The 9,674-nt window shown below is 46.2% G+C and overlaps 1 protein-coding gene across 4 annotated transcripts in view; it reads right to left on the bottom strand.

Moving 5' to 3' along the window:
* The window catches only part of LOC138266392 (putative nuclease HARBI1), a 331,311-nt gene that overhangs the window by 170,974 nt on the left and 150,663 nt on the right, over positions 1-9,674 (bottom strand). Inside the window, exon 1 of one of the 4 annotated variants that reach the window (XM_069215163.1) lies at positions 1,378-1,602. The exons of the other annotated variants lie outside the window; for them this stretch is intronic. The gene's annotated coding sequence lies outside the window, so the exon portion shown is untranslated. Of the gene's footprint in view, positions 1-1,377; positions 1,603-9,674 lie in introns of those variants that run through there. 4 annotated transcript variants of the gene reach the window in all.

The following is a 9,674-nucleotide window of genomic DNA, read 5'->3' as shown; positions in this document are numbered from 1 at the left end:
TCTCCATTGGGGTCAGTCGTCCTTCTTCAGTCATTCATGTCACCCTCTCCCCTCAATAGAAAATCTTACCCTCATTCCAGTCCATCTGTTCGAGTGATACAATATTTTGTCTGACCCATAAACAAGCGAGTAACTATTGCCCATAACAAAGACTCACTTGTGTGGGTACATTAAAATTACAGCTGCCATGGCCCATATCACTGGCTTAATTTTAGACACCAAAAGATTATCCTTTTATCCCAAATCCTAGGCAGCTGAATCCAATTCAATGTTAAAGTTGTTTTGTCTGCACAATATTGCATACAGTGTTACCATAGGAGGAAAAAAAAAAGGGGACAATAGGCTGTACGAATGTTCAAAAATTCGTTTTAGACTGCCCATTTTGCAGCCTTGTCACCTTTTAATCTCCCTTTACCAGATATTCACATTACCTCCACATCCCTTTCCTCGTAAAGTTCCTTGCGCATAGAAGAGGGAAGAAAGGAATATTGCCAGTAAGCAAAAATACCGACCATCTGGCATTTGCTGATATCTTTGAAGTTTATTTGCAATTCTTTCATTAATCATTGTGCCCCGAATTTAAGTGTCTTTAATATGTATGGCAGACATCCCGACGGGGAAAACAACGTGATATAAGGAATGGTTCCAATAATCTGAGCCGCGTGCCAATCCACTTGTCGTTCACTGTGCCACTCTAGACAGAGACCATCAGTCTTAGTCACTAGAGGACAATATAAACAGATGCTGCATCACCTACAGGTGGAGCATATACAACCCTGACCATTTTCATCCTTTTGGGCCTCGTCATTGAGGTGTACCTTGATTTCAATGGCACGGTGAGCATAGGACCCACGTCTGGGTATACTTGTTGCACCTAAATGCGCCACTTGCTAAAACAACAGGCACTGGCAAAGCCAATAGGTGTCACTTGTGCTTTGCCAATTAAAGTCTGGAAAAAACGCTATGACGTTAGCAATGCTGGCTGTCATAATGCTTTTTTGTTTCGTTCGGGCGGGTGCTCGTGGGCAAGTCTGACGAGGGGAAGAAGCGAAAGAGCAAAGTAGGGTACGGGATGTTAAACTTTTTTTTTTTTTTGCAGCGGTGGCTGGAAGGATGCAACAGCAATGGGCAGGCTCTAAGTCACATCTAGTAAACATACTTTTTGCAGCGACAACGCATGCACTGTAGGCAGGCGAGACATACAAATGAAGATACTTCTGACATGCAGCAAATATTGGGAATAAGAAAAGAGCAAAACATGACAAATAATACTACTAAAGTAAACAGCAGGCAACGTATGTATGTAGGGAACAATATTCTGCACTACTTTCGCACACTATCCAGAATGAAGCGAAGTAAGAGAATTAAATGAGTAACCTGCGGTCTTCCAGTAGGTGGTGCTATTGCCGTATAAAGAGATCTGAATGGAGACACACAAACCGAGTTCCAGTTCCACAAAGATGAAACAGTAACGTTTTGTAAAAGTCCGACAGCAGTCCAAGCTGAGCGCTGTACAGACCAGCCCGAGGCTCTGGGTTACGAACAAGCAGATGAAAGCTCTGAAAGTCCGGCAGAGACACATTTTTAATGAGGAAAAGTGTTCGCCATCCATACAAACGGGTCATTAGTCTGAGGAAATCTGCAGTAACAAAACAGGAGCGGGTAGCCAATGCGGACCTCACTTCTTACAAGAAGGCGCTACCCAGAGCCAATAAAATGTAGAAATCTGTCCGGGTGAGGCAAATGGCGCAGACGGTAGCGGCTGCTGCGCTGGGTGAGGAGCAGGGATGCCAGCAGCTGACCAATAGCGACTGGAGCAAAGGAGTGGGTGGGAGGGACCGTAAGGATGGGATGGGAGGGGACAAATAAAGAAAATAGTACCTGAATCACAGCACAAGCAGAGGGTGGATTAGCAGCGGAAGGACATTAATCAAACTAAATCAAAAGTTGGTCTGCGCGCCCCACAAAAAGAGAAAGTGAAGCTGATGTGCACTGGCCAATTAGGCATCAAAGAAGAGTGACGATGTAGCCAACGAATGAGAAGCAATAAGTGGGCTCCAAGCCCCTTATTCAACACGAGATCTCACAAGCGATAGCATATGCGCTAGTGAACACACGCTCATGCAGACAAGAACTAACAAGCATTTGCAGTGCAATGGGTCTCGCGTTTGCTCGAGTTATAGCTATCAGCGCTGTAAATTCCTAATTGGACTTTTCTTGCAACACAAACTGAAAATAAAAAGTAACACAGTTGACATAAGCAAATCAATTAAAAGCGCCACGGCCCCCGTGAGCGCGGAGAGAGACAAAAGGAAAAAGAAGTTCACTTGCAATCAAAGTTATCGGCAAAAGTGCAATTAACCATGTAACAGGGTTGGTCCCCAAGCCGGTAACAAAACTGCCCCAAGGAGGGACATACGTAGAGCATTTACTAATGATAAAGGATTTTTGAAAGGCAAGCCCATGAATGATTGATAGTGGTGGGCGTGGTTAAAAGCCGAGATACATACCAACATGTCAGAAAAGCAGTGCTTGCGCGCTGTTATGCTCAACCTAAAAAGGGATAGTGGAGTGCCTAAATTAGCAATTTACTGCCAGTCTCAACCAAATTACTTTGGCCTGCTGTCCAGTTCAGCCCTAGACTGGAAACAGTCAATTCACTCCTGCATCCATCTCTCAAACCACATTTTGGATTTGATCTTTTAAAAATATCATTTGTTGCTTGAACTGAGCTGTGGTCGTTGATTTGCTTCAACAGTCATGGAATCTTTCAGGATACAGTTCCCATTTTCCCTCCCTCTGAACTAAAACCTAGAGTTACATATGAAACTTGGGATAGGGGCTTGGCTAGGTGCCAGACAAGATGGCCATAGTGTAAAGCTACCTCCGCAGCCCCTGATGTAAATTCCTCCGCATCCATTTATTCATCCGTCCACGCCTGCTGCGACTAGCTGCAAGGGACCAATTGAAGCCCATTTTGGTGCAACTGTTCATCCGACACCTCCTGCAATCGCGGCCTCTTGTTGGGGCCCACACGTCTGCCGACCTGGGGGCGAACCTGCAAAGGCCCCATGAAGTAGCAGAGAGGATTGCCACAATTCTTTCCTTCTTGCCTGACATACCTTGACTAAGGGAGCGGTGATCCAGTGGCCAGTGTAGAAGAGGTGGAGTTGCCGCTCAAGGAGCTTTCCTGGAGCCCGTGAAGTTTCCTGCTGAGGAGGACCTGGGAAGTGGATCAGGTTGGGAGGCCAGTGTGCAGTTGGAGACAGGCACAGCTGTGTGGCATCTGTTGTTCTCAACATAGCCTGACAAGAATGAGGAAACAAAACTGCTTGGGACAGACTTCCATCGCCCAATGGCAAAGGATCAGAGTTAGTAGCATTTTCAGTGGAGAGGCAGGATTAAAGGAAGGCTGGGACGTGGGGCCTAGTGTAACCAGCCCTGATCGACTGTAGCAAGTGAGGCTGATGGACTCAGGTACTCTTCCCCCATCCCTGGCCCCTGCCCCCATTTATTACAAACAATCAGCCCTCTCTCCCCCCCACTTCCCTCCCTCCACGGGCGAGTACTCCTGTGGCAGATTGGAAAGCGAGAGAGGGGCCCACCCCATAGAGTTTAACCAGCACCCAGGTTTCGTATTGCGCCCCATAGTTGGGAGATGCTTGGATGGCTTGCGACTACTGCCGGATATTTCAGGTGGAGGAGTCTCCATGTAGGCTCCTAATCGGATGCAGTGCACTGTCGGAGGAGTACAAGGGCACTGGACTGCGTTGGGGGCTTGGAGGGGGTTGTGGAGCTCTCCAGTGTCCCTGGTACTGTGGGGAGGCCATAAGCACGATCCTGCTGGACAGAACTGACCCATCCAGTTTGTTGCCCCACAAGATACCGCAAGGGAAGTGTGGTAAACTGAGCCACTAACCGGCCGGGTGATAGCCGAGTTCTGACCCTGGTGACATGGTAAGAAATAAGGGGCCACCAAAGAGGCTGACCAACAAGATGGACAGGTATGCTAAGGCCGGGACGTTAGGGAAGCGGTGATGAGGCGTGCCACAACTACTGAACTGGGAACGGACCTCCACTCAGCGGGGGAACCTTCACTGGGGACAATAATGGCAGCCATCCAAGGGCTCTCTGGAGCCCAAGCTGGATGAGGGACAGGGGACGTTAACACTCCGTAGGGCAGATTTAAAAAAAATCAGTGAAAAACTCACAGTAGTTGGGGCACATATTAATCAACTCCAATCAATGACTAAGAGACTGGAGAGCCAGATGCAATTTCTCATCAAACAAGATGTCGCTATAGCCACCAAGCTTGATAACTATGAGGGGAGAGCACGGAGGAATAATATTAGGGTAGCTGGAGTCCCTGAGGGGGCTGAAGGACCCAGGACCGATCTCTTTTTGGAAGACCTTATAACCAGCACACTATGTCCTAAGTTCCTGTCCATATTTTTTCCATAGAAAGAGTACATAGGGCACCAGTACCCCTGTTGAAGCCAGGTGCCCCTCCAAGGACGATCATTGCAAGAGTGTTTAACTATCGATTTTGAGATGCAATCCTACAGTGGGCCCAATCTCATGGCAACCTCAAATATGAAAATACTGTGATACATTTTTTTCCACCTGATTTCACGCTACCGGTACAACACCAATGGCACAGTTCTGATGAGGTTAAAAAATGCTCAGGGCGCAGGAAATCAAGTATATGATGCTCTGCTCAGTTGAGAGAAGATTGTAGAAGGTAAATCTTGACATTTTGCCTTGCCCGGGGTAGCCAGGGACTGGCTTGAGGGATGGCACATCCCAGGCTGATGTAACGAGGGAGAATCAAGCAGGCCGTCAGGGAGGTGACTCAGATGATGGGAAGGTAGATAATTCAGGCTAACAGCAGAGATCTGATACTTCGGATACACCACCCATGGCCAACCTGGACAAATCCTAGACAGAGGCCGTTCTTCTTTATTTATTGGTGGGCACTAAGACACTGGTGTCAGTCTGTGGGTGGGGCGTGCACACCAGCGAAACGAGCCTGGTACTCCATATCTGAGGCTTGGATGACACACTCCGCAACTTGGCTCACTTTCGGATGGCAGCCTTCTGGAGCTAAACTGCAGAGGTGCCTAGCTGCCATGCGGAGTGCCATGCACTGGAGCCCCGGTTTCCGTGGGCCTCTACACCCATGAACATCACAGCCCTTCCTCAGAGTCCTTGACCCTGCCTGGCTTGACCAACAACACACAGTGCACCTCATTTTCATTACTCTGGCCTCCTACTCATCGGTATAGGTACTTATTCTCCTTTCTCTTATTTTTCTATCCTTCTGTACCCTTTCTTTCTATTTTCCTACCGGCCAGTGTTTGTAGATGAGATGTTTTGTGTCTCTCTTAAAATCAATAAAAGATTTAAACCCAAAATTGGGCATCCAAGGCAGTGCACACAGGCAACAGTGGAACATCAAAGACTGCCACGCACCCCAGGTCTTTTTGTTAATACCCATGGCAGACCGGTCACCTGCCATTGGGGGAAGGCCAGGCACACCAGAGGTGTGCATCCACGCCAGGAATGAGGGGGTATCACGCAACATGCGATCAGGGGTGTGATTTGAGTGGGGGGGGAAGGGTGAAGAAAGCAGATCCTCCGTGACAGCCTTAGCCACCTCATGGGTGAGCCCCCGGGCGACTGACGTTCAAGCAGTCCCTGGACAGGCGTTGCCCCGAGAGGAACCAGGGGTCCACAAAATGCATTTGAAGTATTGATAATCAACGTGTCCTGCAATTCACACTAACCTTGTTGCTTGCTGTCTTTTACATCAACCTATGAGCCGAGTGATCCAATACCAAGAGTCACAGGCAGCTTTCTCAAAGCTAGCCCAATTGTGGGCAAAGGAGAGGTTGGAGGAAGGCAGCGCCACCCTTCCACTACCCGTGAGGGGAGACGGGCCAGCACAGCATTAAGCTTTCCCTCTAGAAGTCAGCCTCCACAATTCAAAGATGATGTAATGTGCCCCTGCAGGAGGGGCCAGGTTCACCTGCCCTAATCCCTCGTGTGTCACCTCCCAGATAGAGAAGCCAGTCCCGCTCTGGTTCTCCCCAGGCACCTGTCAGCTGCAGATCACTCTACTGGCCGGGGCATGCAAAGGGAGGGCCAGGCCTTGTGCCTTGGATTTTATCTGAGAGGCAGCCAAAGATTTGGGCTAGAGCCATCATTCACTCAGGCTGCTCTGCTGTTAATGATCCTTCCGTAGGTTCAACTATGGACACCTTGTTACGCCTTTTATGATCATCTTCTTTGCGCTCTGCCACAACCATTGCCAACCCCAGCAGGGGCCAATCTGACAACCTCACTAAACCGTCCAATCAGTAGGTGCGAGTAGTAGCGACAGCAGTGTGTACAAGCGCAGAGACCAATCAGCTTATGACTCGCTTTTACTGGGAAATCCTCGTTTATGGGAAATAATTGCAATCCCAAATCTCTGCCATGAATGGGGTTCAGTGGGTTACCCGCACCTGTCTCCAAAGGGTACAAACAAGCTGATTCATTCAGTGTAGCCTGCGTGCAGCCCAGGACATCTAAGGGCATCACAGACCTGTTCTTGTTCGATCCTGTGCAGGTGAACTCCTATTGTCCCTCTTGAGAAGTTGACTGGTTGTGTAACTAGTTAGTCTTGCTCATTGTCAGAATAAAACAGACAAATCGTTCCACCAACTAAGAAGGGCCATGCACCACCACCCAGAGAATTGAGAAAGAACAATCAATCTGTCAACCCTTTCCATGTCCAGGCTAGGTGAAGTTTCCTGTGTGCTGAGTCAAAATCAGCCACAGGCTCCACTCTTGGTGGCACCCTTTTGTCAATTACTTTAAGTTTCAGTTTTGCAGCCATACTCCCTGCAGGAACACAAAAATTATGTTTTCCTGGACGCTACCCAGTAGGTCATTGGAATTAAGCTGCCGGATCACTAATCAGCATTCTTTATGGTCAGAACTATGACAGTATCGGTAAATCTCTGAACCTCTGACTTTCACTCTTAATTAATGAAAATATTGTTGGTTTTGTCCTGCGCAGCTCTAAGAATTTCACATCTAGAGGCACATTACAAATGCCCTCAGCCGTCACTCTTACAAATGGCCCCAGTTCAAAAATTCAACAGAATAGAACCCGGAGCCCTATGCAGTTATTCCTAGCTGAAATATTTAGGCAACTAGCCGGTCTTGAACATTTTTTCCAACGTAAACTTTTTGGACCCCAGTGACACTTAGACAGAGGCATCAAGGGGGTGCTGATTGGTAGGGGCTGGGATAGGCGGTAGCTCACCTCACGGCAGACCACCACCAGGTTACCAAAATATAACTACAAACTTTTTAACTGCAGCAACTTTCATATACGCTATTGGAGCAGACATTACCACGGCTACTGGCACCAGTCTTGCCTCCAATGGATTCTTGTTAAAGGATTTAAAGTGTGCTCACTCCAATTGCAGGGCCTCGAAAGTCCTTTATTGCTATTTTTCCTCACTACCTCCCTGAGTTGGGATGGATAATTGTGCACCTGCCTCCTACCATGGATGTAGTAACCTTTTCTCAGACTACCTTTCCGGAATCAAACAATTTTTTCCCTCTTAACCATGGTCAACAGGTTAGGCACAAAGTACCACTGAATGTAAATAGGGCAGACATCAGAATGTATTTTTGCCATCACAGGGATGTGTAATTGGGCCGAGGTTATGTAGAGCCATCAAAGCAGCCAGACAACTCCGCATTGGTCTTGACCTGATAAATGCTTGCACCCCAGAAATTCAACGTTCGTCGACATGTATTAGCTCCTGAATTACCACACTTATCAAAGTAACAGATGGTGCGATCAAAGGAACCAAACTTAATTTGAAGAGCCATTCATAGTTTCACTGTACTGGCTGTGTGTTCTTACACATACATAGCTTAATCTTTGAGACAAGCACTGGTGTAGGATCAACCAGGTACCCACACCTGCTGGACGTCAGGAGGCGTTGCATGCAGAAAGCAATCTGGACCATTGCCACCCGACCCTATTCACTCTGGATAGACCACTGGAGGTGCGGGGGAGGAGCACAGGCTGCTTGGTTTGCTGGGTGGGGAGGCCCTTCATGAAAGTCAGACCCTCAAGTCAGAAGGTCTAAGGCAGGGTGGAAGCTCTTTGCTTCAAATAGCTACTGAGGCTGGCCAAGCAGTCTATCCCTAAAGGGAACAACCAATCAGAATATGATGCTGGCTTGACAATCCCTGAGCAGCTCACCCTGCACAGCAATGTCAGGTTTAAATCCCTGCCTGCTCTAGCAGTCTCAATGGAAAGACAAGTCGGACAGGGCTGGAAAGTAGCCACAGATCCAGACCCTAGAAATGGGGGACCTGTCTGGCAAATAAAGCACTGGTGATCAATCACAGACTGATTTTACTGAAAAACAGGACAAATATAGTAAAGTACACTTATGTTTTGAACTGGATTCATACTTATACCACTGATGCATTGATTTGTAGCAACACTATGTAAATACAATGGTGTGCAAGGGCACAAATACAGCAGAAGGACTGAGGGAGCAGTGAAAAATAATTCCTTTTTTAAATAGTTACATATCGCACATCCTAAACCACACATGGGACGGCAGTGCACTTTAGAGCCACAAAAAAAATTGTACTACATAGAATAAATCTAAAAAAGAACTGCACAACCAAAAAATAAATGCAAGACAACTGTGTGGACTAAGCTTACTACATCAATAAAAGTCATGAAGAACTCATAGTTAGTAGAATGAAAATCCATAAACTTTCTTGAGTAATTTAAGTATACATTGTCATGATAGTTAAGAAAAATCCCAATCTTGTACCGAGAAAATAATCCTTTACTCAGTCTTGGTAGTCCTATATAAATCAAAAAAACAAAAATTCTTGACAATAAGGACAAAGTTCCAAATTAATCGACGATCTTGATCGATTGAAGAATCCAGCTGACACGTATTTCGTCCCCCTAGGGACTTCTTCAAGGCTGATAAAAACAGAATATTAAAACCTATATGACCAACTAACTAGATTATAACCCCCCAAAAAATCTAAAAACTTCTTTATTACCAAAAATAGTTTAAAGGGAATATTTCCCAAAAAACTAAATGGTTTACTGACCTTTATGTTAACCCCTAAATACCACATCATGAAAGTGAAAAACTAAAGCATATCCAACACTAACACTCGAAGCACGTAGTGTGTCCAAATGTGAGGAAAAAACAGAGAACCGTAAAGAAAACAATAAGGACACAGATAGGACTTCAAATCACATCAAGAGTTTGAAAATAAAATTAATGCATTCCCTAGACAAAATTACACCCCATCTTTAGAAACAGAAAGGGAGAGCTCCAAAACAGAAAAAAACAGTGCAAATTAGGACTGAAGAAAAAGAAAGAACAGAAATGCAGAATGTTACCTCAACATGGATCTAATTTGTATACAGATGAACAATCACAGAACCATGTAAGTCGCGAAACCATAGGTCCAATTTTTATGTACCAAAGGCTGCAAAAACAATATAGATTATATTACAATCATGACCCACCACAGTAATGGGATCAAGGTCAGATACAGACTCCAGGATAACAGACTTTAACATATTAATCTACGTCGAACAATGAATATTCTCTAGTCCTTCCAGT

The sequence above is a fragment of the Pleurodeles waltl genome, chromosome 11, assembly GCF_031143425.1.
Source record: "Pleurodeles waltl isolate 20211129_DDA chromosome 11, aPleWal1.hap1.20221129, whole genome shotgun sequence".
In the NCBI taxonomy this organism is placed as follows: Eukaryota; Metazoa; Chordata; class Amphibia; order Caudata; family Salamandridae; genus Pleurodeles; species Pleurodeles waltl.
Note: the sequence above shows the minus strand (reverse complement) of the source record. Positions and strands in the feature narration are given on the sequence as shown.